The following is a 15,549-nucleotide window of genomic DNA, read 5'->3' as shown; positions in this document are numbered from 1 at the left end:
TGTTGTCATTTAGTCCCTAAGTCATGTCTGACTCTTTGCGACCCCATGTACTGTAGCCCGCCAGGCTCCTCTGTCCATGGGATTTTCCAGGCAAGAAGTGGTTTGCCATTTCCTTCTCCAGGGGATCTTCCCAACCCAGGGATTGAACCATCATGTCCTGGTGGATCCTTTGTCAGGTGGATCCTTTACCATGAGCCACTAGGGAAGCTGAGAAGTGGGTGTTTGGAGGAAAATTTAATCATCTTTTTCCTTCGATAGAAACCTTCTTCATAATGCATACATACACAGAGCTCCAACAAGAAGCTTTAAAATAGTGCAAAGTCATGATAGTTGTAAGAAAAAAATTCAAAGAGGCAATTGCTTGGTTTTCATAAAAAATGATTAACATCCAGTTATGAATGAATGTCATCCAAAGATTCAGGAAGTGAATTCTTAGGGTTGCAGTCAAAATGTTATTTTACAGGAGTTAATAAGCAATAATGGGGCTTCCCTGACTGCCTGCAGTGCAGGAGACACGGATTCAATTCCTGGATCTGGAAGATCCCCTGTAGAAGGAAATAATCCACTCTAGTATTCTTGCCTGGAAAATCCCATGGACAGGGGAGCCTGGTGGGCTACAGTCCATGGGATTGTAAAAGAGTCTGACACGACTTAGCGACTAACTAACAACAACAATAAACAATAGTACCCTGTCCAACCTACATTATTTTTTAAATTAATCTATTTATTTTAACTGGAAGCTAATTACTTTACAATATTGTAGTGGTTTCTGCATACATTGACATGAATCAGCCATGGGTGTACATGTGTCCCCCATCCTGAACCCCTCTCCCACCTTCCCCCCAATCCCATCCCTCAGGGTCCTCCCAGTGCACCGGCCCTGAGCGCCCTGTCTGATGCATTGAACCTGGACTGGCAATCTATTTCATATATGGTAATATATATGTTTCAATGCTATTCTCTCAAATCATCCCACCCTCACATTCTCCCACACAATCCATTCTGTTCTTTATATCTGTGTCTCTTTTGCTGTCTCGTGTATAGGGTTATCATTACCATCTTTCTAAATTCCATATATGACAACCTACTTAAAAAAAGAAAATTAACCTCCCAAGGCAGAACCACAGGCTGCTTTTAAATGCAAATATGCATTGCTTTCTCTGGCCATTAGATGTCGCTGCAGTAACAGAGCGTATCTGAGCACTACGTGAGGGTATGGAAGCCTTGCAGCTGGTGATCACTGTCCAGTTTACAACCTCCTGATCCCAGCTCAAAATACATCTTAAGTTTGGAGGATAAGGAACCTAGAAACAACAGGCTAGCCCTAAATTCTATTGCGGTTGTTTGTTCCTGCAAAGTACTCAATCCAACTTCTTCAAGAAAAGAGAGCGTTCTAAGTCTCCCTCCACATCCTCCTGGGGAGCAGGCAAGGTTTGCCAGCTGAATGTATAAGGAGAGAGCTTTGCAGGGCAGCCAGGCTCCTCTGACCTGAGCACACTTAATGGTAACATTTCCATTCCATTGGCTTTCCTCCTTACACTGCCCATCAGGAAGCAAATCAACATCAGGTGTCCATTAGGTAACCAGCTGGACAGGAAATTTCCTCACCCCAACACTGACTGGCCACTTTGTCTGAAGGTCTCATTCTTCTAATATATATGCTTTATCCAGACACACACATACACACAATCTGTCCATTTAATGCCACTTCGGGTTGGAACTCTTGAGCACTAATGACAGTAATCAGAAGTCTTGTTTAACCAGCTGAGCCCTTCCTTCACTGTGCTTACACTCATTTTATTCCTTTTTCTTTCTCTTACCCTGGCTCCTGGCTGGCATGCTAGAGACTGGAGAGGTAAATAAAATTATGCATGTGCATGTTCTGATGGGATGGCTGCTGGTGGGAAGGGGGTGAGTCAGCCCTGTGCACATATACAATGAGGTGCCCTGCACCTCGTGTGCCTTCGTGGCCCCCAAGACCACCATGCCTGAAATGCCCTTGGCCACACTTCAGCACATTTCAACTCAAGCTCTTCCAGGTACACCCACCCTTGCCCCCTTTGTCTCTCCCACACCTAACCCAGAGCTTGGGACTGAAGAGGCTGGCAGCACTTGGTGTATTGAGAGAACAAGTAGAAAGGAAACAAGTAGATGGAGATTGATTTGCCTCCATGAGGACCAGGGAGTCCTGAGCAAATGGTTCTCTGAACAGTTCATGTGGAAAAAAAGAGAGAGAGAAGCTGCCGGGAAAATCTAGGGAGCAGCTGAGAAGGTGGAGCTTTGGAACACAGTGGGCCTTCTGAGAGGATCAGGAGGAAGGCTCCAGCCAAAAGCTGGGTCCCCGACAATTCTGCCTGACCTCCCCCTGTCCCTGCAGTCCGTATTAGGTGTCTCCGTTTCATCAAACATAAAACCAAGTGTTAGCCTGTCGCTTTCTACACAGGGGACTTTGACCTCATCAGGGCTCACAAGGCAAGCAGGATTAGGCCCGGTCAGCATTTGAACTAAAAGCACATAAGATGAAGAAGGACAAAGGTGGTATCCAAGTGGCACAGCTGACTGAGCAGAATATGCACAGTCTCTGGGTCAAGAGAATCCCCAGCTGTTCAAACTGAGATGCTGAACTGGGCACAGAGCTTCATCCATTCCCTCCAGGGTGCCTCTCCCCTCTCTGGGTTCCTCATGTTCATAACCCACATCCTCAGCCCTGAGCCATATTTCCTCAACCCTGAGCCATATTTCTCCAGCCCCGCTCCCGCACTTCTCATCGGTTGCTGGACACTGCTGTTTGGCCTCCACCTCTCCAGGGTCACCTCGAAGTATGTATCAAGCTGACTTCTCCCTCCGCTGAAACTGTCTTCCCAGGGTTCTCCATTTCGTTGCGGTCATTCCCCACTTACCCAGGCTGCAGACCCGGAAGTTGTCTCTCTTCCCCCTCCCCCAGTCAGCCTTGAACCCAGTTGGGTCGTCATTCCTAACACTCCCATGTTGGTCTTGTCACTGTCTCTCCCCTCCTCTAGGACCTTATCAGCTCATACGTCGACTACTGCAGTAATCTTCCAATTGATCTCAGGATTCATTCTAAAAATTAGCATAAGCATTGGGCACTGATGTACCAACCAGGCACTGTGCTACATGCTGTATGCTTATTATCTCATTTTAATCCTGGCAACAGACCTACCAGATTGGTACTGTTCTTATCCAGCCCATTTTACAGAGGAGAAAAGTGAGACACTAAGAGGTTCCATAGCCCACCCAAGTCCACACACTCAGTAACTGAGTAACTTGCATCACCAGGGTCAATATTCATTTCTGCCTCCTCCAGCCCAGCCTATGGGCTTCTGCCAGATGAATTTTCTTAAGATCTGCCTGTGTCGTGTCCTTTATTGCCCTGAGAGAATGAGGGCTGGGCCCCTTGGCCCCGCAGGCTGCCCTTACCAACTTTGCCACCCTTGTTGCACTGAGGCCCCCTCTATCAGGAGTTGCACAATCAGATGCTGGCAGGAACTTGGAAGTAGTGGAAAGAAGAGAAAGTAGGGAAACCCGGATAATATAACTAACACTCACCTCCTAAAGAATAAGCTTGCAAATGCACTCTGAGCCATCCTGGCTTTCAGAAGCATTCTGGAGAGCTAACTGCACTGTGCTTACAAAATGTGATGAGCATCTAAATACGAATTGCAGCGTGGAACAAAGTGGCCAGGGGAGGCTGCAGTGAGTTCCCCTTCTCCGAACAGTAGATGCCATTTAGAAATGTGGGCCCATTTTTCAAGGGAGCCTAAAATCCAGATTTTCCTGTGAGATCCCCCAATCTTTCAACGTTGGCAAATACAAGTTGTCAGATTCTGCCTGAGCTAAACAAAACAGGATTTTTAAACCTCTGCCTGTTCCAGCCTCCAGTTCAATCAAAATTATCTCCTTAGCCCCTCTCCTCCATCCCCCTGAAGAATAAGTGTATTTCACATTCCTGTCACCTCTGCCTGAAGCATCCACCTCCATCTCACCTGAGATGTGCCTCATGGTGGCTGGCTCTTAGCAAGTTGTTGTTTAGCTAATTCATGTCCAACTCTTTTGTGACCCTATGGGCTGTAGCCCACCAGGTTCTTCTGTCCTTGGGATTTTCCAGGCAAGAATACTAGAGTGGGTTGCCATTTCCTACTCCAGGTGATATTCCCAACCCAGGGATCAAATCTGCATCTCCTGCATTGGCAGGCAGATTCTTTACTGCTGAGTCACCTGGGAAGCACTCTTTTGACTTACAACAGCACATATCTGTTGATTTCATTTGATAAATGAGTTCACTTTTCCTACCCCTTAAACAGTGGTCCTATTGTGATGGATCAAGACATCCATCTTGTGTTTTGCCTCTGTAAAACCACAAATGAGGGCGTTCCAAACCACTTGAGAGGGCATTTGGGGGTAGGAGAATCCAAGTTACTTAAAGTGTGCTCTGTCAATAACTATAGATGCTGTCTTCACTGTCACTACCCCCACCCCCAAGGGCATATTTTGTTCCAAAAGCTTTGTGGTTGAACAGCTCCTTTTAGGTGCTTCCCTGGTGGCTCAGATAGTAAAACAAAAAAAATCTGCCTGTGATAGGGGATACCCAGGTTCAATCCCTGGGCTGGCAAGATCTCCTGGAGAAGGAGATGGCTCCCCACTCCAGCATTCTTAGGGCTTCCCTGGTGGCTCAGATGGTAAAGAATCTGCCTGCCAATGCAGGAGTGAAGTCGCTCAGTCGTGTCCAACTCTTTGCAACCCCATGGACTGTAGTCTATCAGGCTCCTCCATCCATGGGATTTTCCAGGCAAGAGTGCTGGAGTGGATTGCCATTTCCTTCTCCAGGGGATCTTCCCAACCCAGGAATCATACCCAGGTCTCCAGCATTGCAGGTAGATGCTTTACCGTCTGAGCCACTAGGGAATGCAGGAGACCTGGGTTCAATTGCTGGGTGGGGAAGATCCCCTGGAGAAGAAAATGGCAACCCACCCCAGTGTTCTTGCCTGGAGAATCCCATGGACAGAGGAGCCTGATGAGCTACCATCCACGAGGTCGCAAAGAATCAGACACAACTGAGCAACTAACACTTTCATTTTCACTTTTCAACCCCTTTTAAATGATACACTTAGCCTGTGTGTACACTCTGGTCCAGCTAGTTTAGTTTCCATAGCGTTTCTCCACGTGCCCTACCTCCTACCATCTCTCCACCATTGCTGCACGCGTCCACCCTTCCCTCCGGAAACCTTCTCTCATCTTCTCAAGAGGAAAGAGGTTCCCGGCTCTGAACGCCCATAGCTCCCTCTCTATAGCTTGCAGGCCCATGTCACATGCTTCCTTGTGTCATAATCTTCTGTGTTCATGATTCCTTCCAGACTGAGCTCCTTGCCTTTGGGACGTGTGTCTTACATGTTTCTCCCCACAGCACATAACCTCATATAGCAGGCACTTGATACTTGTTTTAAAATGAATAAAGTTCAGGGCTGGCTTCTGAGTTCCCACTGCCTTGTGAGTACAGAATTGAACCTTAGCTGCCACTGGATGAGCCCCAAGCCTGTGTGCTCATCCCTGCCCTGTGCTGAAGGTAAAAACAGCCTGCCTTTTCCTGCCTGCTGACCTAGGGAAACCTCGGCTTTGTCCCCTGCCTCATACTGCCTGCAATCCTTGCTCTGATAACGCACTATCTCCAACCCCCCGCCTTAGCTCTCCTGTTCTGTGTATCTCAGCTCCAACACCTGTTACCATTTCAAGATAAGTAAATACGCTGAAAGGACAGAGAAAAACAGTCTTGATGGACACCCCCTCTTCACAACAGCCTCCCAACACTTTGTGCTTGATGAATCAGCATCATAGTGTTTGCACTTGCATGTTGATTTCAGTAAACGTGATATGAAGGAACAGATCTAGATCTGGCATAAGGATGGGGATATGTCTGGAGGAGGTAACCACAGGGAAGTCTTCCCCCGGAAATAAGAAATGACAATAATGTGATAATAACTACCATTTATTCATCATGTAATGTGAACCAGGCTGTGTATCATCCCATTCCATCCTCTTCATCCACCCTATTAAGTAAGTATAGTTAGTATCCCTAGTTTCTAGGTGAAGAAATGAGGCATGAGGCACAGAGAGGGTAAGTTACCTGCCCAGCATTCACTTAGCTACCAAGTGGCTCGAGGGCTAGGAAATCAGGTCTTTCCTTCAGGCCCATGCTTTATCCACCAGGGCTCCCGGGGCTTGTTCCTGCTGCTGCTGCTAAGTCGCTTCAGTCGTATCCGACTCTGTGCAACCCCATAGATGGCAGCCCACTAGGCTCCACCATCCCTGGGATTCTCCAGGCAAGAACACTGGAGTGGGTTGCCATTGCCTTCTCCCGAGCTTGTTCCTAGATGCTAGGTAATCAGTTAGGGTTTTTTTGTTTTTTTGTTTTTTTTCAGTTCAGGATGACAGAGAATGAAACCTAATCTTGAGATTTGGGAACGCTGGGCCTCAGTTGAAAAAAAAAAACAAACCAGTAGCACGCTAGCTCAGAAACGGGCACGAGAGTGGCTTTGGCCAAGGAATGGTTAACTCAGTTGGAAGGGGAAAAAAAAAATCTTTAGAAAACCAGGCTGTTGGGCGCCCTGGCTTTCTTTGGTTACTGGCAGCCTGACAACGGAAAGCTTGAAGCCTGCAGATTGAAATGAGGAGCAGAGAACATTCAGCAGCCGTGGACCTTTGGCCGCCTCAGACTGGCCATGCCGCTCGGACAGACTGGGAAGAAAGCCCCAGCAGCTCGCCGAGCCCGTGGCAGAGCAGGTGCAAAGCCCCAGCATGAGAAAGTGTAGATTATTCTCAGCACACCTGCCAGGAAGCACTACATGCGTTTCAGGTGTGCTGCCTAGTTCAGCATTTCTTGGTTGACATGGCATCTAGTCTCAGGAGGACTAGAGTTCTGTTTCCCCAGCACAGCCAACTCACCCACTGCTCCACAAATACAAACACCGCTGGGTTCTCGGCTCTCAGGGTCATGGGAGAGGGTGGGAACGTTACCTTGAGTTCACTGCATCTCTAATTCCTTGCCATCATTTTGCTTTGGTGGCCGGGCCCTTTGGGAACTGGCAGCTTCTGCCTCAGTCAGTAGCATTGCCTTGGCATTCTGACGGGGGAAAAAAAGGACATTTTTCGGATCCAGGTAGAGGTCTGGACATCCCTCAGGCCAGGTGGCTTTGTTTGAGTATCATCATTAAGGTATAAGGAAAGAAGTCTCCCCTTTGTTTGTTCCAAAGGTGTAGAGTGTCCTAAATACTTTAGGGATGGCAGTTGTTGATCATGGAAACAAGACCATTCCCTAGAGGGCAGGCACGGGGCAGGGCAGAGGGGTGGGGGGTGGGCCCAGGGCCGCAGGGAGGAGCCTTCCTAATTCCATTCATTGTAAAATCACTCTGCCCTTTCCTCCTGACTTGCACTGTCTCATTCTTTCCAAGAGATAAAGTCTGGGAATCAAAATGGCCAACCTCTGCTAAGCAGACTTCTTTGAGGTCCAGCTGGACAATAACAGCAGCTAAAATGGGAGCTCCCCTTCCCCCTGCCTCCAGGGTTGGGGTGAAGAGCGGGGAAGGGAGGGAAGTCCCAGGAAAGGCCCACAGCTGTGAGCACTCATCTGTAGGCCCTGCTGTCAGGAGGAGATGCACACTGGGGTTTGTGAATCCCTCTGCTGGCATCAAGCCAGCTTTAGAAATGCAGCACCAGTTTTTACCTCCTTTCCCTCACATAGATGTTATTCATTTGTTTTGGAGATTTGTTTGTCTCTTTTTTGTTTGTTTGTTTGTTTTTGGCCACGCCATGTGGCATATGGGATCTTAGTTCCCCGACCAGGGATTGAAACTGTGCCCCCTGTATTGGGAGCTTGGAGTTTGAACCATTGGAACACCAGGGAAGTCCCTGTTCATTTGTTAAGGGAGGTGGTTGTTTGTTTTTTAATAATGTATTTACTTGGTTTTGGCTGTGCTGGGTCTTCATTGTTGCATGGGCTTTTTTTCTTTAGTTGCAGGTCGCAGGCTCTAGAGCACAGACTCAATAGTTGGAGGCACACAGGCTTAGTTGCCCCGCGGCATGTGGGATCCTCTTGGATCAAACCTGTGTCTCCTGCATTGGCTGCTGCTGCTGCTGCTAAGTCGCTTCAGTCGTGTCCGACTCTTAGTGACCCCATGGACTGCAGCCTACCAGGCTCCTCCGTCCATGGATTTTCCAGGCAAGAGTACTGGAGTGGGTTGCCATTTCCTTCTCCAATGCAAGAAAGTGAAAAGTGAAAGTGAAGTCACTCAGTCGTGTCCGACTCCTAGCAACCCCATGGACTGCAGCCTACCAGGCTCCTCCGTCCATGGATTTTCCAGGCAAGAGTACTGGAGTGGGGTGCCATTGCCTTCTCCGCCTGCATTGGCAGATGGATTCTTTACCACTGAGCCACCAGGGAAGATCCCCTGCTCATTTGCTTTTGATAGCTGTGTTTATCATACAGCTTTAATTGGCAGACTAGCTCTGTGGTCCAGAGTGTGGGCTTTAGATGCCAGCCCTGCCCTTTACTCTGTGTGTGAACTTGGGTAAACCACGTTGCCTCTCTGAACCTCATCTTTCCTCCTCTGTAAAACAAGGGGAGAAGTGCCTGGTTCATATTCCTGTGGAGAAGACTGAATGGGGTTAATGCAGACACAGAGCCAGACACATGATAAATACTCAATAAAGCTAAGGTACTATTTTTATTCTTGAAGCATCTCTTCAGAATCTACTCAGGCATGATTAGAGGCCTGATTAGAGCTACAAAAGCCAGGCCAGGTGTGTTTATGTGTTTTCTATGATCACTATAAACACACAAATGAGCTAGCATCGAAAGACCTCAAAAGATCTTCCCTCTCTATAGATAATGGTGAGAAGGGATGGTAGTGGAGTGGGTCATTCATTTGTTGGGTTAATTTAACAGGTGTTCACCCAGAGGCCACTGGGTGCAGCTACTGCATATGTCTGTGTATTCCCAGCCTGCTGAAAACTGGCATGTGCCAAATCTTTTCCCGCAAGCTTCCTACGCAGTCTCATTCCTTGTCAAGATGACACTAGGGACACCCCTGATGGTCCAGTGGTTAGGACTTGGTGCTTTCACTGCCAAGGGCCCAGGTTCAATCCCTGGTCAGGAAATTAAGATTCCACAAGCTGTGGGGTGTGGCCAAAAGATCAAAACAAAATTTTAGAAGGTAACACTAAAAGTTGGCTGTGCCCTGCACACACTGCCACGGCCTCCCTCGGCTGCTCCCCTGCCTGCATCTCAATTGCTTTCTTGAGTCTGGTCCAGCTGCACTTTTGATTTCCCCACCTCCACCCCCAGCTGGTACGTGGAAACTATTTCTCTTCTCTTCCCAAGCAAAATACTAGCCTGCTGTCCGTTTCCTCGCTGCCCCCACGTCACTGCAGGCTTTCCGAGTGGGTCATTATGAGGGATGGATTGTAGGCCTGCCAAGCCGGGAGCAGCTGCCTATACCCGCTTGCATGGACATCCCCCGCCCCCAAGGAGCCAGGGTGTTTCTCAGCTGTATGAGGACAATTTGGGGGGACCTAGCTCTGCCAAGAGAAACTTGAGCCGTGTGGCTCACAAGACATAAAGGCCCTTTTACTTTAATACCATTGGATTTTTTTTTTTTTTTTTTGACTTGTCTGACTCCTTGGGATTTGCCAACTGCCTTCCACGAATATACATTCTCAGACGGCTTGGAAACTGGATGGTGTGGTCTTCAGTTTGTGTCCTATGTTACTGCAGAAGTTAGAAGTTGTTTCCAAATAACAAGTAAGAGGTTATGAGCTCCTGTTGGCTCCAACTAGCAGACTCTTTTCTTCTTTTTTGTGTATTCTTTCTTTTGTCTCTCCTTTTACTCTTTTTTTCAATGAAGACTTTGGGTTTTTTAGAGCAGTTTTAGGTTTACAGCAAAATGGAGAGGAAGATACAGAGATTTTCTATACACCCTTGGCTTCCACACATGCACAGCCTCCCCCAGTATCAACATCCCCCACCAGAGTGGTACACTTGTTACCACTGATGAACCTACCGTGACACAACATAATCACCCCAAGTCCAAAGTTTACCTTAGGGTTCACTCTTGGTGTTGTCCATTCCATGGATTTATGCTAATGTATAATGACGTCTTAAGTATCCTCTCTCTTCATGGCTTGATAACTCATACCTTTCTCAGTTTAATATTTCATTGTCTGATACTGGTTCATTTATCCATTCACACACTGAAGGACATCTTGTTTTGGAAGCTTTGGAAGTGAAGAATAAAGCTGCTTTAAACAACTATGTGCAGGTTTCTGTGAGGGCATAAATTTTTAACCTCCTTTAGGTAAATACCAATATCTAATCAGCACAATCGCTGGCTCCTATGGTATGAGTATATTTAGTTTTGTAAGAAACCACCAAACTGTCTTCCAGAGTGACTGTACCGTTGTCCATGCCCACGAGTAATGAAGGAGAGTTCCTGTTGTCCCACATCCTCACCAGTATCTGTTGCCCTTGGTGTTCCGGATTGTGGCCATTCTAGTTGATGTGGAGTGGTAATTTGGTTGTTTCTTATTGTTGAGTTTTAAGAGTTCTCTCTATGGTCGCTTATCAGATATGACTTTTGCCGATATTTTCTCCTAGCCTGTGGTTTGTCTTCTTATTGTCTTCATTCATGCTTTTTTACAATTAACATTCTACCTTTTGCCTAGGGAACATATGCATTTGAAACAAAATCCAAGAGGTACAAATAATGTCCATTAAAAAGCTAGTTTTCCCCAACCTTTGTCCCTCGGCCCCTCCAGTTCTCTGTAGAGAAAACCCTATTGTTTCCAGTTTTTTACCTAGTCATTCCACACATGGTCTATCCAAAGATATACATAAACATGCATATTTATATTCTTTTTGTTTTTAGAAAATCAGCAGCATGCATATATCTCTTCTACACTGTTTTCTTTTCCACCTAAAATGTATCTTGGAGATGGCACCTTATCAGTCCAGATTTAACTGCCACATACTTTTAAATGGTGACATCGTGTTCCATAGTATGACATACTATCTCTTTGATAGACATTCAGATTATTTCCAGTTTGCTGCTCTTATCAACAATGCTGCAACAAAAATCCTTGTAACATACATCATTTCCCACATGGGCAAATGTATCTGTAGGATAGATTCCTAGAATTAGGATTGCTCTAATCAAGGGAATATGAGTTTACATCTTCACAAGTATTATTTAATTATTTCAGTACTCATGGAAAGAATAAAAAAACCTAAAACATTGCCTCTGGTAGAAGACCTCTGGGGAGTTTATCACAGAAACAATCAAGCACATTGCTTTGAAGTGCTTACCTATCATTTCCACTGACTGCAAATCCGATCCTTCTTTCCTTCAATATGTATTAAGCACGTTCTGGGTGCTGAGCATATTGGTAGCCTTTGGGAACAAAACCATAAACAAGATAGACATAGTCACTGCCCTCATGGTATTTAGTCTGTGAGGTATGGGGGGTAGAGAGACATGAAATAATTATACACTGAAAGTGAAAATGTTAGTTGCTCAGTCATGTCTAACTCTTTGCAACCCCATGAACTGTAGCTCTCCAGGCTCCTCTGTCTGTTGGATTCTCCAGGCAAGAATACTGGAATGGGTTGCCATTTCATTCTCCAAGGGATCTTCCCAACTCAGGGATCGGACCCAGGTCTCCCACATTGCAGGCAGATTCTTTACCGTCTGAGCCACCAGGGAAGCACTGTCCACTAGATCATTACAAACTGTATCACACGCCATGAAAGAGAAGTACGGGGTGACCAAAAGTGTGTACTGGGCTCCTGACTTAGGCTGGAGATCTGGGAAGACTTCCCTGCAGAAGTAATGTTTAGTCTCATCGGTAAGAAAGACTTAGCTAGGCAAAGGGAAGCACAGATTTGAAGTCCTAGGGGCAGGAAGGAGTTGTGGAGTAGGACCAGCAGCGTGGATTAGAGGAGCAAGAAAGAGCCTTCAAGGTCATTTAGTTTCAGCCTCCTTAATCTGATGTGTGAGGAAAGGAAGGTTCAAGGAATTCAAGGACTTGGTCAAGGTGAGGCAAATGGTGGCAGAGCCAGATCTAGGACTCAGCTTTCTCAGGTGACGTCTGCTGTAGAACACTGCGTCCATTCTGGCAGATCTGAACTTGACACCACAGGATAGTCACCTGGGTTTGTATGGAGGGAGGATTTAAGTTCAGGGCCTTGTGGTTAGTAACCTGATACGCTTTGTGTCTCTTTACTAGTAAGATACAGTTTGGGCAAATGGCAGTCTAGCATTCTAGGCTCCTGGGTTGGTTTAGTCTTCAGTATACTTGTCTCTTCTCCAAGCTTTGGGAGGTTTTGGGGGTTTTTTTGTTGTTGTTGCTGTTGTTGTTTGGGTATTTTGGGGAGTTTTTAGGTTTGGGGGGTTTTCTGTTTTGACCATGCTGCACAACTTGTGGTATCTTAGTTCCCCAGCCAGGGACCGAACCTGAGCTCTTGGCAGTGAAAGCACAGAGTCCTAACCACTGGACTGCCAGGGAATTCCCTCTTCTCCAAGCTGAAACACTCTATAGTAATGATAATGGTGGTTACTATTTGTCAAATGCTGTTCTAAGCACTTTACATGTATTTCATTTAATCTTGACAACAATCCTATAAAACATGCATTATTATTATTATTATCCCATTTTACAGATGAGGAAATTGAGGCTCGGGTAGGTCAAGGCATTTGCTCAAAGTCCCAAGGTTAGTGAGTGGCAAACTGAGGTCTCAATCTAAGCAGTCTGGCCTCAGTGCCCATGTGCTCTCACTGCCCAGGTGCTCTCACTGTCAGCAGCTGGGGGGTGGGCTCAGGTCTTAGCCTTAGCTGCTGTGTGCTATGAAAGGCCCACGCCAGCGAAACTCAACCTGTCTGCCTATCAGACTCATGTGGGGAGCTTGCCAAAACTGCTGACGTCCAGACCTCACCCCAAGTCAGTTAAATCACAGTCTCCAGGGCTGATTCCAATCATTGATGGTTTTGAAAAGCTTCCATGTTTACTCTAATATGTAGCTAAAGGTTGAGAAGCATGGCTATATAGCCATACCAGTCTTTCTTTCTTTGAGGATATCTTAATCCGAGCTGCTATAACAGAAATACTATAGATTAGGTGACTTGACAAGCACTTACGCCTCACGGTTCTAGAGACTGGGAAGTCCAAGATCAAGGTGCCAGCAGGTTTGGTATCTGGTGAGAAGCCACTCCCTGGTTTGCAAATAGCCACTTTCTTGCTGTCTTCTCCCATGGTGGAGTGAGAGACATTATTTCTCTTGTGTGTCTCCTTATTTCTCTTGTGTGTCTCCTTATAAGAGCACTAATCCCATTGATGAGGGCTCCACCCTCATAACCTAATCACCTGCCACCTCCAAATACCATCACAGTAGGGATTAGGGATCCAACATATGAACTTTGGGGACACACAGACAGTCAGTCCAGGGGGCAACCAGCAATATGATTTTGCCTTTGCAATCTGGGTGTCTATTTGTTTTTTTTTTTTTATTAAATAAAGTTTTTATTTTGTATTGGAGTACAGCTGATTAATGATATTGTGATAGTTTCAGGTGCACAGCAAAGGGACTCAGCCATACATGTACATGTATGCATTCTCCCCCAGACTCCTCTCCCATCAAGGCTGCCACATAATATTGAGCAGAGTTCCATATACTATACAATAGGACCCTGTTGGCTATCCATTTTCTGGATATCTGTTTAGTGTGACCCTTGTAGAGGCATTTATTCATACCATACCATGAGCAAACTCATGACTTTGAGCAAACTCCAGGAGATAGAGAAGGACAGGGAAGCCTGGCACACTGCAGTCCACGGGGTCACAAAGAGCCGGACACGACGGAGCGACTCAACACCACCACCATAAGCTCCAGTCCTAGCATAAAGAATCCATTCAGTGTGTGCTGTGGCACCCACATTCGAGGTTGCTATGTGGTAACAGGTTTACAGAGGGCTGAGGTAGTAATCTCACTGGAAATAGTGTAGCTTAGTGGGATAGAGCTTCAATCTGACCCAGATTCAAGTTGATGCTTTTTTCAAGCAGTCTGCGATTTTGAAAATTTCTCTTTTCTCGGGCTCTATTTTGCCATCCATAAAACTGGGCTAGTAAGATAATACTGCCTATTTCATGAGGCTCCTGTGAGGATTAAATGAGCTAGTCCATGTCAAGTGCTCAGTGTAATGCCTGACACCTATAACTCTGTAAATATTGGCCATTTTATTTCCTGGCCATACATGAGGCTTATTTGAGCCCGGTCACAGGTAAACAGTTGTACTGGGGAAAGCTACTAGCGACACTGATATTGAGGGGAATTTTGTTTGACATTTGACGAGTGCCTGGTATGTACAATGAAGGGTATTAGACCCTGAAGAGCTGGGACAGTGAGGACTGCCTAGTGTCTGCTCCCATGAGCTTGCAGGCTGCCAGCCCAGAGATTGCATCCAGATAACTTATACCAGGTAGCCTGGCCCATGGCAGAGGTCTAACCAGTACCTCAGGGAGCACAACACAGGAAAAGAAAAGACTGGAGATGTTTCGGTTCAAGTCCAAAGGTGGACTGCAGGCAGAATTCCGTTTCTCATGGCACCTCAGTCGGTCTTTTTCCCTCTAAAGGCCTTCAACTAATTAGATGAGACCAACCCACATTATGAAGGGTAATTTTCTTTACTCAAAAGCCTAGTGACTTTTTAAAAATTGAACTATAGTTGATTTAAATGTTGTGTTAGTTTCAGGTGAACAGCAAAGTGATTCAGTTATATATATATATTTATATTCTTTTTCAGATTCTTTTTTATTATAGGTTATTACAAAATATTGAGTATAGTTCTCTGTGCTATGCAGTAGGTCTTTGTTGTTTATTTTATATACAGTAGTGTGTATATATTAATCCCAAACTCCTAATTTATCAAATTAACAAAGTCTAGTGACTTAAATGTTAATCACAGCTACAAAATACCTTTACAGTAACATCCCAACTGGTATTTAACCAAATATCTGGGTACTGACCATGGCCTAGCCAAGTTGACACATGAAACTAGCCCATCATGGGGTGATATTGGGAAATGATGCTGGGAAGATAGGTGGGGGCCAAATTGTAGAGAGTTTTGAATTCTATTAAGTTTTCTTTGGAAAACACTCCTTCTGGAAGTTTTCCTTTGGAAAACTGGGGATTGGTGAAGGTTTCGAAGCAAAGCAATGACAGTATCTGATGAGTTTTGAGTGGTATACACAAGGGGTGAAGAGGACTTAAGGGAACTCCTATTTGGGGCCTGAGCAAAGAGGTCAAAACACATATACAGTTTGTGGTGTTTATTAGACTTTTAAGTGGAGAGATGTCAAGTTGATAGTTGGTTACATGATCCTCTGGCTCAAAGGAGAGAGGGGGCCAGAGGAGAACAGGAAGAAGGCCAGTGCAATTGAAGTGTAGTGGCGCAAGATGAAACTGAAAATATGTCCTGGCGCAGGTCACGC

The 15,549-nt window shown here is 45.9% G+C and overlaps 1 protein-coding gene and 1 non-coding gene across 2 annotated transcripts in view; both read left to right on the top strand.

Annotated features, from left to right (window-relative positions):
* The window catches only part of SLC25A43 (solute carrier family 25 member 43), a 41,093-nt gene that overhangs the window by 18,655 nt on the left and 6,889 nt on the right, over positions 1-15,549 (top strand). The window lies entirely within an intron of this gene.
* Positions 9,096-9,168, top strand: TRNAE-UUC (transfer RNA glutamic acid (anticodon UUC)). The gene has a single exon. It is a non-coding gene; the product is annotated as a tRNA-Glu (tRNA).

Source organism: Bos mutus, chromosome X, assembly GCF_027580195.1.
Source record: "Bos mutus isolate GX-2022 chromosome X, NWIPB_WYAK_1.1, whole genome shotgun sequence".
NCBI classification, from domain to species: domain Eukaryota; kingdom Metazoa; phylum Chordata; class Mammalia; order Artiodactyla; family Bovidae; genus Bos; species Bos mutus.
This window is presented reverse-complemented; position numbering and strand designations above follow the sequence as displayed.